At 37.3% G+C, this 14,353-nt stretch overlaps 1 long non-coding RNA gene and 1 pseudogene across 1 annotated transcript in view; one reads left to right on the forward strand and one right to left on the reverse strand.

Annotated features, from left to right (window-relative positions):
* Positions 1–14,353, reverse strand: part of LOC123606772 — a 238,143-nt gene that overhangs the window by 52,755 nt on the left and 171,035 nt on the right. The gene's annotated exons all lie outside the window — the stretch shown is intronic.
* LOC123606770 lies at positions 164–706 on the forward strand (annotated as a pseudogene).

Below are 14,353 nucleotides of genomic sequence, written 5' to 3' on the forward strand. Positions count from 1 at the left end.
TGTGTTATTTGGGGTTTTTTTTTTTGGGGGGGGTAGCCATCAAGGGCTGAGAAGCATCTTGGGAACAAAGCAGGGCAAAGCCAGGGGGAAGGGGCTGATCAAGACGCCAACAGGAATACTGAGCCAATTGGAGGTAGAATTAGGAACCCTAGGGAGCCCTTTCATGAAGATGGCACTGAAGACAAATAAGGAAGCCCCTACCCCTCCCAAAGCCAAAGCCAAAGCAAAGGCTTCGAAGGCCAAGAAAGGGGTGCTGAAAGGCATTCAGTTATAAAAAATGAAGATCCACAGGTCACCTACATTCTGGAAGTCCAGGACACTAGTTCTCCACAGGCAGCACAAATATCCTCAAAGAGCACCCCAGGAGAAACAAGCTTGACCACTATGCCATCATCAAGTTCCCCCTGACAACTGAATCAACCAGGAAGAAAATAGATGACAACACACTTGTGTTCATTGTGGATGCCAAGGCCAGCAAGCCCCAGATCAAACAGGATGTGAAGAAGTTCTACAATACTGACGTGGCCAAGGTCAACATCCTGATCAGGCATGATAGAGAAAAGAAAGCATATGTTCAACTGGCTCCCGACTATGATGCTTTGGATGTTGCCAGCAAAATTGGGATCATCTAAACTAAGCCCAGCTGGCTAAATCTAAATATACATTTTTTCACCAAAAAAAAAAAAAACCCAAAACAAAAAACAAAACCAAAAAAAAAAACACAAAAAAAAAACAACCACGAAACAAAAACAAAAAACCCCCACAACTAAACAAATAAAAAAAACCTAGAGAGAAGACCAGCCATCAGAGATCAAGTCCAGGAACCGCATTTTTCATTTATGGCTCTATCTTTGGTCTGTAAGATAGTACCTGTCATATGGTAAGTGATCAATCAATATTTCTTGATTGAGTTAATAAATTAATGAATAAATGGTCAAGAAAATAGGGAGGTTGTTTCTATAACGTCCTTTAATAAAACCAAGTTTCAATATTCCAGGCTTGGCTATTGCACCAGCTGTTAAAGTATTGCCTCTGAGCCCCAAGCCTACCCTTCTCCACCCTGCTTTGTGGTACTGAAACTCAAACTTCCAAATACTTCTTTGCCAGCAAGTGCACTATTGGCGTTGCAAATAGAGAGCCCTGGAGGAACAATGAGGAGGGAGGGTGCTTCTTGTCCTGGATATGGTGTGTTTTTGGTTTTGTTTGCTTGTTTTTTCTGTGCCTTTCAGTGTGCAGCTGCAAGTGGCAGTCACCTCCCCAGTGAATCTTCCCACCACTCCAGTCAGTGGCCATCCAGTGAGTTAGGAAGCCACTCCGTGCTTGGCTTTCCTATTGGAAAGCTTCATGGGCACTTTTTTGTGCCCAGAGGGTGGCTTTTTTGCAAAACTCCATCACCCCGGTAAGTGGCTTCCATGCAAGTTTTCAGTCCTTGCTGGTACCCTGGCTGACTTTCCAAAGAGGCTAATTAATGCTCCAGTGGCAGCTTATTGTTGAGTGCAACCCTGAGTGCCAGGCCATGCTGAGGCCGTTCAGCAAAATTCTCTGCCATCTAGTGGGCCACATGGGCACCGTTTCCAATGAGGTCAAAGTCTCCACCATGGATAGGGCTCTCTTCTCAGTTATTTCCTTCCTGGGTATTGTGGTAGCTACTCCCTATATCGGTTATTCCTGTAATCTTGAGAGTTCTCCTTGCCTCTGTAGGTAGTTAATATCCTGTTACTAGTTCACAATTATTTGTATTAAATTTCTCTGTTCAGATAACTAGTGTAGCTTTTTTTTCCTGGCAGGATGCTAATGGTTATAGCCATGGAGGGGATTATAGAATCTCCCACCACCATAGGAGGTCACCTATGCCCCGTAGTCCTGGCTCTTGTTCCTTGCAGTGCATCTGCCCTGTAGAATCTCTTCCAATCACTCAAGTCACCATCATATCAGCCTCAAGGAGATAGAAATCCATTAATAAAGATTAGTTTCAGATCTGCTGATTGGAGGGGTAAATGCCATTGATATACTGCCTGGCTGATGCTTCAGTGATTGCAGAAGAGAGGCAGTGTGCCACCTATTAATAAATGGTTAGAGCCTCAACCCCCGAAACTGGGATGGAGCTAGAATGGACACACATCATCATCTTTCCAATAAAGTAATTCTTTCCATGCATGAGCTACTTAAACACATAGAAGAGGAGTATGTCATTGTAGAAACAAAGTAACATTGCAATTTAAGGAAACAGAAAACAGTCATACTACTGCAAATCTTGCTGCAGGGATTAAAGATAATTTAGTTGCTAACATCCATTTTGTGCATTTAATTTATAAAGTCCTTACAGGAAACTAAGTTTTAATACTAAAATAATAGAAATGGACCTTGCTATGCTCTTTGACTCCTTTGAAATAATAATTAGGTCATGCTAATGAGCAAGACTCAGGATGCTACCAAAATAATCAATAGTACCATGTACACTAAATTACTTTACTAATAATCAAACCGAATTTGTTTTCCATACAGACAAAATTCAGGAATGTATTTTGTGTTACATTTTCTTGATGGCTTTTAAATTAAGTTTTATAGTCTGTCACAACTGTCAGCATCCTCACCATTATCATTACCCGCAAACATTTAGTGCACACCCGCTGGGTACACAGCACCGTAGGATTCGTTAAAGAGAAAGAGCTGTTATTCCTTGCCCTTGAGATAGTAGAGGGGTAATTGTTTACTCTGAGTAGTCTAGTTCATTTAGCAGTGAAGGAGCAGGAGGTCTTGGAACTGAACGCCCTAACGTCTTTATACAGTTTTATCACCACTACAGCAATAACATTAAATTTTCTGGATTTTGTCTTCCTTATTTTAGATCATAAAATAGGGGCACCTGGGTGGCTGAGTCGGTAGGGCGTCTGACTTCGGCTCAGGCCATGACCTCGTGGTTTGTGAGTTCAAGCCCCATGTTGGGCTCTGTACTGACACCTCAGAGCCTGGAGCTTGCTTCAGATTCTGTGTCTCCCTCTCTCTCTGACCCTCCTGACTCACATCTGTCTCTCTCTCTCTCTCTCAAAGATGGATGAACATTAAAAAATAAAAAAAAATGCATTGGTGTATTGCACAAGAGTTAAACAAAACAGCAGTCACAGAGTAAAAACTAAAATTCTCCCTTAATTATAATGATGAACATTTGTTTCATGATTGCTAACTTATGTAATATTTATTAAGTGCCAACTCTATTCTAAGCAATATTCACATGAATTAATACACTTTACAGATGAGGAAACTGAAGGATCTAGAGAGGACATACACTAAGTGGTCAAGATCCAAATTTAGGAGGTCTGCACCACAATCTATACAGCAGTCTCCCGTATCCACAGTTTCAGTTACCCACAGTCAACTGCCATCCAGAAGCAGATGATCCTCCTGCTGACATATGGTCAGATGATCAGTGGTAGCCTATAATGCTGTATCATTCACCAACTAGTATCTCATCACGTAGGCAGTGTATCGTCACATCACAATAAGAAGAGTGAGTGGAGCGCAGTAAGGTATTTTGAGAGAGAGACAACATTCACATAACTGTTATTAGAGTATATGGGCATAATTGTTCTATTTTATTATTGCTTACTGCTGTTAATGTCTTACTGTGCCTAATATATAAATTAAACTTTATCACAGGTGTGTACATATAAGAAGAAACATGATATATACAGGGTTTGATACTACTTACAGTTACAGTCACCTACTGGGTGTCTTGAAATGTGTTCCTTGCAGATAAGGAGGGGCTACTGTTCCCTTAACCACACTACTCCATACGGTCCTTTTCAAATAATCCTCCCAGATGTAATCACTACCAACAAGTGGTGTTTATTCTTCTAGGGCCCATTCTATGCATTGAATACGTATTGTACATACATGCATATCTTTTAAAAATATAAATGGGATCACAGTAACATTTAAAAATTGTTTCATTAAAAAATATGGTTGTATTACCATATACACATTCAAGAGTGTGTGTGTGTATTTAGATGGATTTTTAATATTCCATAATTCAGATGTACCATTTGGCATTTTAAATGGTTCCCTATTTCCACTCATATATAAAATACTGCAGTGTACATCCTTCTGAAAATCTTTGTACATAGGCGGGATTGGGGGGGGGGGAAAGATTCCTAGTAGTGAACCCGTTGGATCAAAAGGTATGTATGGCAATGTTTTAGTGCTTATTTTTCTCCTCCCTGAAATGCTGTATTCTGATCACACACAATATAAATACAACACCATCAATAATATGTGTTATTCAATGGTTTACCTGAGATGCCCTTTCACTCTCTTGCTCATGTATCGGTGTCAGATTACAAATGAGAGAGAATAGTGACATTTTGTAGTGCACATATCAGTGTATTGCAAGATCACGTTCTTAAGGTATTCTTGATACTTATAATGGCTTTTTACGTAAGGCCAGAGTCTCACCTGCCTTTAATTATGTTTCAGTGCACTGAATAATATCTCCACTGATATAAAGTCCCAGTATCTTAGTCCAACTGGGCTGCTATAACAGAAAACCATAGCTTGGTTGGCTTACAAACAACAAAAATTTATTCTCACAGCCCTGAAGCTGAAAGTCTAAGATAAACATGCCTGCATGATCGGGTGAGGACCCTCTTCTGGGTAGCAGTCTTTTCACTGTAACCTCACATGGCAGAAAGGGACAGGATCTCTGGGGGACATCTGGGGGCACTACTCCCATTCATGAGGGCTCCACATCATCACCTAATCACCTCCCAAAAGCCCGACCTCCCACCTCCATCACACTGGGTGTTAGGATTAAAGCATGTGAATTTGGCGGACACAGACACTCAGGCTAGAGCACTCAGTGACTTTGCTGCAAGAATTCTGGAAGTCATCTTCGACTTTCTTTGACTAAACTTACTACCATCCCTTTGCCGTAAATTGACTGGTTTTATGACTTATACTTGAGGCTTTGGATAGGTAAGGAATTTTTGCAGCTTGATTTCAGGATAAACAAATCATTCTGAATACAAATTAAATGTTTCCTAGCCCAACAAGTGGCCATAAATAGTGAAGGTACTGCCTTCATTGGGCTCCTTGTGGATTTTTAGGTTGACTGCTCTTTTTCATTCTCTCATTATCTTCTCCTACTGTCTGTGTCCCTCCTCCCCTGACCCCCAGATAGCTTCCAGAAGTAAAAGATCTTAAGAGGTAGAGTTTTGGTATCAAAGCATCAGTACACTAGATATTTATATAGTTAGTTTGTGACCTTCAGCATCTCTTGGGGACATCAAAATCTTGGTACTTTTTTTCTCCTGCAGGTTGTTGGATTATTAATATCTGTCACTTGAAATCTTCCCACATATATATAACTGTTTAGGAATGAATTTTAAATCTCTATTATAGCTAGCACCATACTTCAAGTTCCTAAAATTCAATAATCCCTTTAAGCTAGTAAAGAATGATGAAGAAAAAAAATCAGTAGGCTTTTCCTCTCATTAGAAAGAATAGGCAATATCAAGAATAAATCAAATGACAAATGAACAGCATGGATATTACAGAGCTTCTTTTTTTTTGTTTTTTGTTAAATTATTATTTTTGTCATAGTTACACAAAGACATAGGTTAAGGGTCAAATACTTTTCAAGTTTTATAAAAAAAAGTTTTATTAAAAATAACAACAGAATCCCCCTACCCCAAAACACCCATCTCTCCTTCACCAATTTAAGTAATTATTTTGGTGTTTAGCTCCACATTCCTAAATAACATGCTTGCTTTGTCATTTCATGGTGTTTTAGTTTTAGGCTGGGCTCATTAACTTCTGTGTTGGAAAAAAAAGAAGGTTTTAACTGTCTTTGCTTTCCTTGCCCTTACCTCCTAATGGTAGACATTCCTCGGTTTAATTTTGATTTTAGATAAATATTTTGTGTTTATATGAGCATAACAATGCAAATACAATTTCCTTAAAGCCATTTGGTAAGCCATGATCATTTTTGTCTTTCCTGCACATCTTTTGTTCCCCGGTATTTATGGCTTATTATGTTCTGTTACTAACTCTTTGTTCGGATTTCTAGGGACTTTTCCCTGTTTCAACCCCAATCTCCTCAGCAAATGTCTCACTCTGCTCTAAATGCATTCAGTGTCAGGTATTCTGTCAATTTTATCTTCCTGAAGACATCACTTCAGGAACCTTCTGACATGCTCCAAATGAGACTGGGTGCCCCTGTGTTCAGTGCACCTTTCTTATACCAGACCCCTCTTCATGTCTCCTATTGGCTCTCCTATTCTCCACATTGCATTCTTTTCTCTGTACTTGTTCACTCTCTCATTTTGGTAGGGCACATTTCAGGAGCTTCCTGAGACAGAATTCACGGGAAGTAAATTTTCTGAAATTTGCTTTCCTGAAAATATCTTTATTCTATCCTGAGCATGCTTTGGTGCCTTCTAGCTTCTGAGGTTGATGCCGAGAAGTTTAAAGATATTCTGATTCCCAGTCCATTACTGGACTCAAAGGATTCATCTTCCTTTTCAAAAGCTTAGCTCTTATCTTTGTCTGAAGTTCCCCGAAATTTTCAAATTATATGTTTCGGTGTGGGTCTGTTTTCATCCATATAGCTCAACTAGTGGGCTCTAACAGTCTGAAAAGTTACATGGACCACATAGCTGGAAATTTGTTTGAATTATTTCATTTCTAATTTATTTCCTTTTCAATCTTGTTCTCTCTTGGGTCTTATTATATAAATGTTTGACTTTCTGAACTGGTTGTCAGATTTTCTTATCTCTGTTCTTACAGTTCATAGTATTATTTGTTAGCATCATTTCTTAAAAGATTTCCTATTTTTTTCCAGTATACCCCATATATTCCATATTCCACTATTATAAATATTTTATATTAGTATGGTGCATTTGTTATAATAATAAGCCAATATTGATGCATTATTGTTAACTAAAGTCCATACTTTATTCAGACTTCCTTAGTTTTTACTTAATGCCCTTTTCATGTCCCAGGATCCCATCCAGGTTTTATTTAGTTGTCATGTACCCTTAAGTTAGATTTCCTACATTTTTATATCCCAACCTTTCTGTTGAGTTTTTATTTATTTAAAAAATATACAGATACATTTAAAATGCCTCTTTATTTGTCTGAGTATTACTTTGTAAAATAGTATTATCGTTTCATGATTAAAATATCTTTTATTACCTATTGATGGATAGGTAATAAATGAGTTGTGGGGATTACTTTGTCTCCTTATATCTGCAAGACCTTTATTCTCTCCTAATTGATTTTTAAAATCATTTTTTAAAAAATTTGCTTGTTTGCTTCTCAAACTTTCATTTCAGCAGTTTTCCTCATCTATTTGTTTATATTTACTGATAGGGTACTAAGGAGTTGATTGGAGACCCTGAGTTTATGGTGGGAAACAGCGGGTTTTACTGCAGGCAACTGGCTGGGCCACGTAGTTGGGAAAACCCTGATTTCAATAGCTCTTAAGTTTTTCCCACCGGCTGTATCAGGATCCTCAGAGAAGAGTCTTTCCATCTCCTGTCTAGAGAGTGGAGCTTTTGCTGCATTATTGAGTCTTAGAGATGAAAGGGGGTTGGATGGGAGGGGACATTTGTCTCAGCATCCCAGTATGTTGACAGTCACCTATTACTCCTCTTTTTGGTTCTATCTGTTTGCATGAGTGATTTGGGGGATAATTACGTGTTTATCATAGGGCTGGCGTAAGGTTGAAATGAGTCAATAAACGTAAATGCTTACAAAATACTGGGCACACAGTAAGTTCTATGCAAGTATAGCTGTTATTTTTTTCTCATGTTTGGCAGTCTAAAGAGCCTATATTTGAAATAAAATTCAACTACTTATTTGCTTATTTATTTACTTTGCTGGAGATGACAGATGTGAGGACCTATGTATTACTCACATAGACTCCTAACCATTTTCCACTTTCAGGGGATGGTATCACTAATTCCTAAAACTTTAAAGGATTCAAAGATTGTTCTTGGCTCTCCTTATAGCCAGTTTAGAATTCATTTTTTTTAAATGTTTTTAATGTTTATTTCTGAGACAGAGAGACAGAGCATGAGTGGGGGAGGGGCAGAGAGAGAGAGGGAGACACAGAATCGGAAGCAGGCTCCAGGCTCCAAGCTGTCAGCACACAGCCCGACGTGGGGCTTGAACCCACAAACCGTGAGATCATGACCTGAGCCGAAGTCGGTCGCTCAACCGACTGAGCCACCCAGGCGCCCCTAAAATTCATTTTTGAAGAGTTTGCTAAATCTACTTATTCAACTTCTCTAGGCCTTCCAAAATTTTGTTGCTGTTCCTTTTTCTTCTGTTCTTCACATCTTTGTGAGTATATACCTGCTAAAAGTCCCTTTATTATTGTTTCCATGGGATTAGGAGGAAATAAAAGTAGATACTTGCATTCAATCACTTTTTTTATCCAATAGTTCCTGAATAGTCTCTCTTAATGAAAAAACTGACACCAATCTGAGTGATTTGAGCCCAGCCATGCCTTTTCAGATATTTTCACATTATAGAACCTGAGGATGTATATGTACTATATTTATATGTACCATACTATGTATTATAAGGATATATTATGTGTGTATATGTATGTATATATACAATAATATATGTTATGTGAACATAAATAAATAACATAAATGTTGATATTGTTTGAGGTATGATAAAAAAAGATTTATCTATAGATAGATATAGACAAATATAGATACAGATAAAATAAGGATATATAGCTGCTACTGCCATAAACATAAACAGCATCCTGCTGGGGTACATTTATGATAATCCTTCTCTTGATTTCTGCTCAGTTTCAAAGAAAGCATGAAAAATTTTTGGTTAAAATTTGTGGAGTTTTGAGGCGGATCAGTAGAAGAAACAAGGAAAACATATTCCATCATCTCTAAACTGTTCCAGCATTTGTTTATACCACATTACAGCTCTGATCACACTGTAAAGCAAATTATTTTTACCATGTCTGTTTCTAGTTGAATGAGAGCTTCTCCAAGGTTGGGGGACTTTTTCTTCCAATTTTGAGTCTCCTGAATCTTGCACACTACTTACCAGGAGGCTGGAACACACTGAATCATGCTGATCGAAAAAGACTGAATACTTAACTACAGAAAATCAACTGATGGTTACCAGAGAGGAGGTGGGTGGGGATGGGTGAAATGGGATGATGGGGATTAAGGAGGGCACTTGCTGTGATGGGCATTGGGTGTTGTATGGAAGTGTTGAATCACTATATTGTACACCTGAAACTAATGTCACTCTGTATGTTAACTAACAGGATCTTAAATAAAAGCTTAAAAAAAGAAAAAGACTGAATATCTAGCATCCCCAAATATATCGCTTGCAGGACTGGACAGTTGTCATTTTTTTATTTTTTATTTTATTTTATTTTATTTTATTTTATTTTATTTTATTTTATTTTATTCTATTCTGTTTGATTTTATTGTAATGTTTATTTATTTATTTTGAGACAGAGGGAGAGCCAGCCAGCATGGGGAGAGGCAGAGAGAGAGGAGTGAGAGACAGAATCCGAAGCAGGCTCTGTGCTGTCAGCGCAGAGCCCAATGTGGGGCTCGATCTCAAGAACCATTAGATCATGACTTGAGCTGAAATCAAGAGTCGGACGCTTAACCGACTGAGCCACCCAGGCACCCCCAGTTGTCATTTTTTAAAAAGTTGCTTGATGGCATTTGATAGTACCAATACATGCTGACGTGCATCAATTTCATTTTAACCAATTCATTCACTTCAGATCATTTAAAAATTGGTATGACTTACCACATGGCTGATTTAGATGTGACCATCAAGATTTTTTTTTATGGGTAATAAAAAAAAGGAATAGATTAAATGACTCTATTTGGAATCTTGATGAAATAAATTTAGGGGAGGAAGTACTGGATGGGGAAAATTCTCCAACTATGACCTTGAATGCCCGGTCATATGGTAACTTTCCTTTCAAAGGAAGGGGTATTATTAGAAGAGAAAAGCTAGAAAAAAAAAAACACACAGTAAAGGTGGGGGGGGAATAAAATGATACAAAGTGAAACATTTTGAAGAAATTCTAAGAGTGATAATGTGCTTTTTGAAAAATGGAGGAACAGAATTCCTTCTGCAAAAAAAGGATAAACTCTCCCTGCCCCAACTCTTTCCTCCTTGTGTGCTCACAGAAGCCTCAATAAAACAATATCTAAAATCTAGAATGACACTAAGGGTTAACGTTGAGAAAATTCATGAGGAAGGATGTTTCCCCTATGTAGTTAGAACAGATGCTAGTATGTGAGTTGGGAGCATTGCTTACTCAGTGGTTCAGCAAATGTGTTCCAGACATATGGAAGATTCCTGGAGAGGGGAAGGTGGTATAGATTCAATATTAACTATTATTTTGTTTTCAAGAAGTTCAGCACTTTCTCATAAGATGAGAAAAGCAGACAACCAGTATGTAAATACAGGAATAAATGTAATAAACCTAAGCCATAATTAAGGAGAAAAACATGGTTTAGGAATTTTCTCATGCAATCTCTTCTGAATAGGAGCTCCTTTTTAAATTTTGGAGCGAGATCATCACTTCATGTGTCTGTTGGCCATCTGTGATGAATGGATTAAGAAGATGTGGTTTCTATATACAATGGAATACTACTTGGCAATGAGAAAAAATGAAATCTGGCCATATGTAGCAACATGGATGGAACTGGAGGGTATTATGCTAAGTGAAATAAGTCAGTCAGAGAAAGACAGATACCATATGTTTTCACTCATATGTGGATCTTGAGAAACTTATCAGAAGATCATGGGAGAAGGGAAGGGGAAAAAATAGTTACAAACAAAGAGGGAGGGAGGCAAACCATAAGAGACTCTTAAATACAGAGAACAAACAGGATTGATGGGGGTTGGGGAGAGGGGAAAGTGGGTGATGGGCACTGAGGATGGAACTTGTTGGGATGAGCACTGGGTGTTGTATGGAAACCAATTTGACAATAAATTATATTAAAAAACTTTGGAGCAAGAATTTAACAATCTATTTTTCTGTTTCTTTTTTTTTCACTTTTAATGGCTTTATAGAGCTATTATATACCAAACAATTCTCCCACTGTAGATACACAGTTTGATAATTCTTGGTAAGGTTATACACTTGTACAACAATAATCACAGCCACATTGCAGAACACTTTCATCACCACTTAGAAGATCCTTTGTACTTGTTTACAATCAATTGCAGCTCCAATTACCAGGCAAACTTTTTTCTTTGTACAGAGTTTGGATTTGACTCTTCTAGAAATTGTATGCAAATGGAATCATGCAGCATATAGATTTGGGGGTCTGCCTTCTTTTACTTAACATGATTTTTGAGGTTCAGTCTGTGGCCATATGGTCAGTTTCTTCTTCGCTGCTATTATTCCACTTTATAATGGTTATACTGCAGTCATTATACTGTATTGTGTTTATCCTTTCACAAACTGAAGGATGTTTGGATATTTTTCCCTAGTTTTTGGCCATGATGAATAATGCAGTGCCGAACATTTGTGCACAGGTCCAAAGACTTGGACATATGTTACCATTGCTCTTTGGTAGATACTGAAGACTGAAATTTCTGGGTTGTAACTATCAAACTTTTCTCAAAATGACTCATTTTATATTCCCATTAAGAACTAGAAATGGGAATTACAAATTCCCATTTCAAATTAGTTTTACCACACGTATATTAGCTTCCTATTACTACCATAGCAAATTACCATAAACTTAGTGGCTTTCCGCAACACAGACGTATTATCTTACAGTTCTGGAGGTCAGAAGATGAAATGAGTCTTATGAGGCTAAAATCAAGGTGCCAGCAAAGCTGCCTTCCTTCTGTAGGCTCCAGGTGAAAATGTGTTCCTTGTCAGGCTGCCCATGTTCCTTGGCTCCTCGACTCACATCATTCCAACCTCTCCTTCTGTTATCACTACTCTTTGACTCTAATCCTCTCGCCTCCTTCTTATAAGGACATTTGTGATTATATTGGGCCCACCTTGACCCAGGATAATTTTCCCATTTTAAGATCCTTAACTTGTCCATATCTGTAAAGTCTCTTTTGCCACACAACGTAACATATCTGCAGGTTTGGGGGATTAGGCAAGAACATCTCTAGGGGTGCAGAGGTCATTACTCTGCCTATCACAACATCCTAACACTTGGTATTGTCAATCTTTTTGAATGGCTGCCAGACCCATTCTGACTTCATTGTCATTTTGTCATTTCCCTAGTGACTAATGAGATTGAACATATTTTCATTTGCTTATTAACCTCATGTATATTTTTTGATAAAATGTCTATTTAAATACCTTGATTTTCATTGTTTTTTTTTTGTTATTAAAAAAATGTTTATTTATTTATTTCAAGAGAGAGAGAGCACATACACAGGGGAGAGACAGAGAGCCAAGGAGAAAGAGAATCCCAAGCAGGTTTCTTACTGTCATCACAGAGCCTGACATAGGGCTCGATCCTAGGAACTATGAGATCATGACCTGAGCTGAAATCAAGAGTCTGACTGAGCCACCCAGACATGCCCCCCTTTTTTGTTATTATTAATTGATGTGCTCTTTATGTATTTCAGATACAAGTCTTTATCAAATATGCGATTTGCAAACAATTTCTCCCAGACTCTGACTTGTCTTTCTCTTTATAAAAAAATTTTTAGTATTTTTGAGAGAGAGAAAGAGAGAGAGAATGAGTGGGGGGAGGGGTAGAGAGAGAAGGGGAAAGAGGATCTCAAGCCGGCTCTGTGCTGAGAGCCTGATGGGGGCTCAAACTCATGAACCATGAGATCATGACCTGAGCCGAAGTTGGACATGTAACTGACTGAGCCACCCTTTTTATTTTCTTAATAAAGTCTTTAGAATAGCAAACATTTTAAATTTTGGAAGATCTAACTCCTTGATTTTGTCTTCTGTGGAACCCTATGTTCTTGGTGCCCTATCTAAAAAATCTTTGACTAACTCAAGGTCAAAAATTTTTCTTCAATGTTTCCTTCTAGGAGTTTTATAGTTTTAACTAATGTCTATGATTCATTTTGAGTAAAAATTTATTATGGTGCTTGAAATGTACTAAGTTCACTTTTCACAATGAATATCTGTGATAGCATGTTTTGTTGAAAAAATAATCCTTTCTCCATTGAATCAGCTTAGCACCTACATCAAAATTCAATTGACCATGAATGTGTAGGTTCATTTCTAGATTCTCTATGCTATTACAATGATCTGTATTCTTACCCTCATAACAATACAATTCTGTTTTGATGGCTGTAGCTTCAAAGGAAGTTTTGAAGTTAGGTAGTGAGTTCTTTTTCTTTATTCTACTTTTTCGAAATTGCTTTAAGTACTTTGAGTGTTCATATAAGTTTTGATTTTAGCTTGTTAATTTATTTAAAACATTGGATGGGACTTTGATAAGGACTTAACTGAATCTTCATTTCTCTTTGAAAGGAATTGCCATATTACCATTATTGAAACTACTAATCCATGAGCAGTTTGTCTTTTTTTTTTAAACCAGTTTGTCTTCTTTGAATACTTCACCTATGTCGTTTTACTGCCTTCTGATTTCTATGGTTTCTGATGAGAAGTCAGCTGTTAATCATATTGCTGTTCCTTGCACACGATGAGTCATTTTGTTATTGCTGCCTTCAAGATGTTCTTTTTGTGTCTAGCTTTCAGTAGCTTACTATGGTGTGTGGATGTCTTTGTGTTTATAAAACTTAGAGTGTGATGAGCTAGTTTAATGTGTACATTAATGGTTTCCAACAAATTAAGGATGTTTTCAGGCATCATTTCTTTAAATATTTATTCTGTTTTTTTTTTTTTTTTTATTCTCTCCTCCTGGAGTTGCAATTACAGGTATATTTATGTGCTTCATGGAATCCAACAGATTTCTGAGACTTTTTTCATTTTTCTTCAATCTTTTCTAACTGTTCTTTAAATTGGATAATTTGTTTACCTACTTTCCACTCCTGTTTTTATCTCGTCCTATATTATCTGATCTGCTATCAAACCTATCTTGTGAAACTTCTATTTAAATCATTATACTTTTAAATCTAAATTTCAGTTTGGTTTTCTTTCATATTTTTATTTCACTATTGAAATTCCTTATATGTTAATTTTTATTTTTTGAATATAATTGCCTTTAATTCTTTTGCACATATTTATAATGGCTGCTTTGAAATCTTGTGCTACTCTTACTTGAAGCTCTAGCAGTTTGTCAAGAATAAAAACTCAATTTATCTGCCTTTGGTTGATTTCAAGACATTTGGTTATTTTTGTCAGATTTTTTCTAGTTTTATTCTTATTTTTTATGGAGAG

The sequence above is a fragment of the Leopardus geoffroyi genome, chromosome A2 (genome assembly GCF_018350155.1).
Source record: "Leopardus geoffroyi isolate Oge1 chromosome A2, O.geoffroyi_Oge1_pat1.0, whole genome shotgun sequence".
In the NCBI taxonomy this organism is placed as follows: domain Eukaryota; kingdom Metazoa; phylum Chordata; class Mammalia; order Carnivora; family Felidae; genus Leopardus; species Leopardus geoffroyi.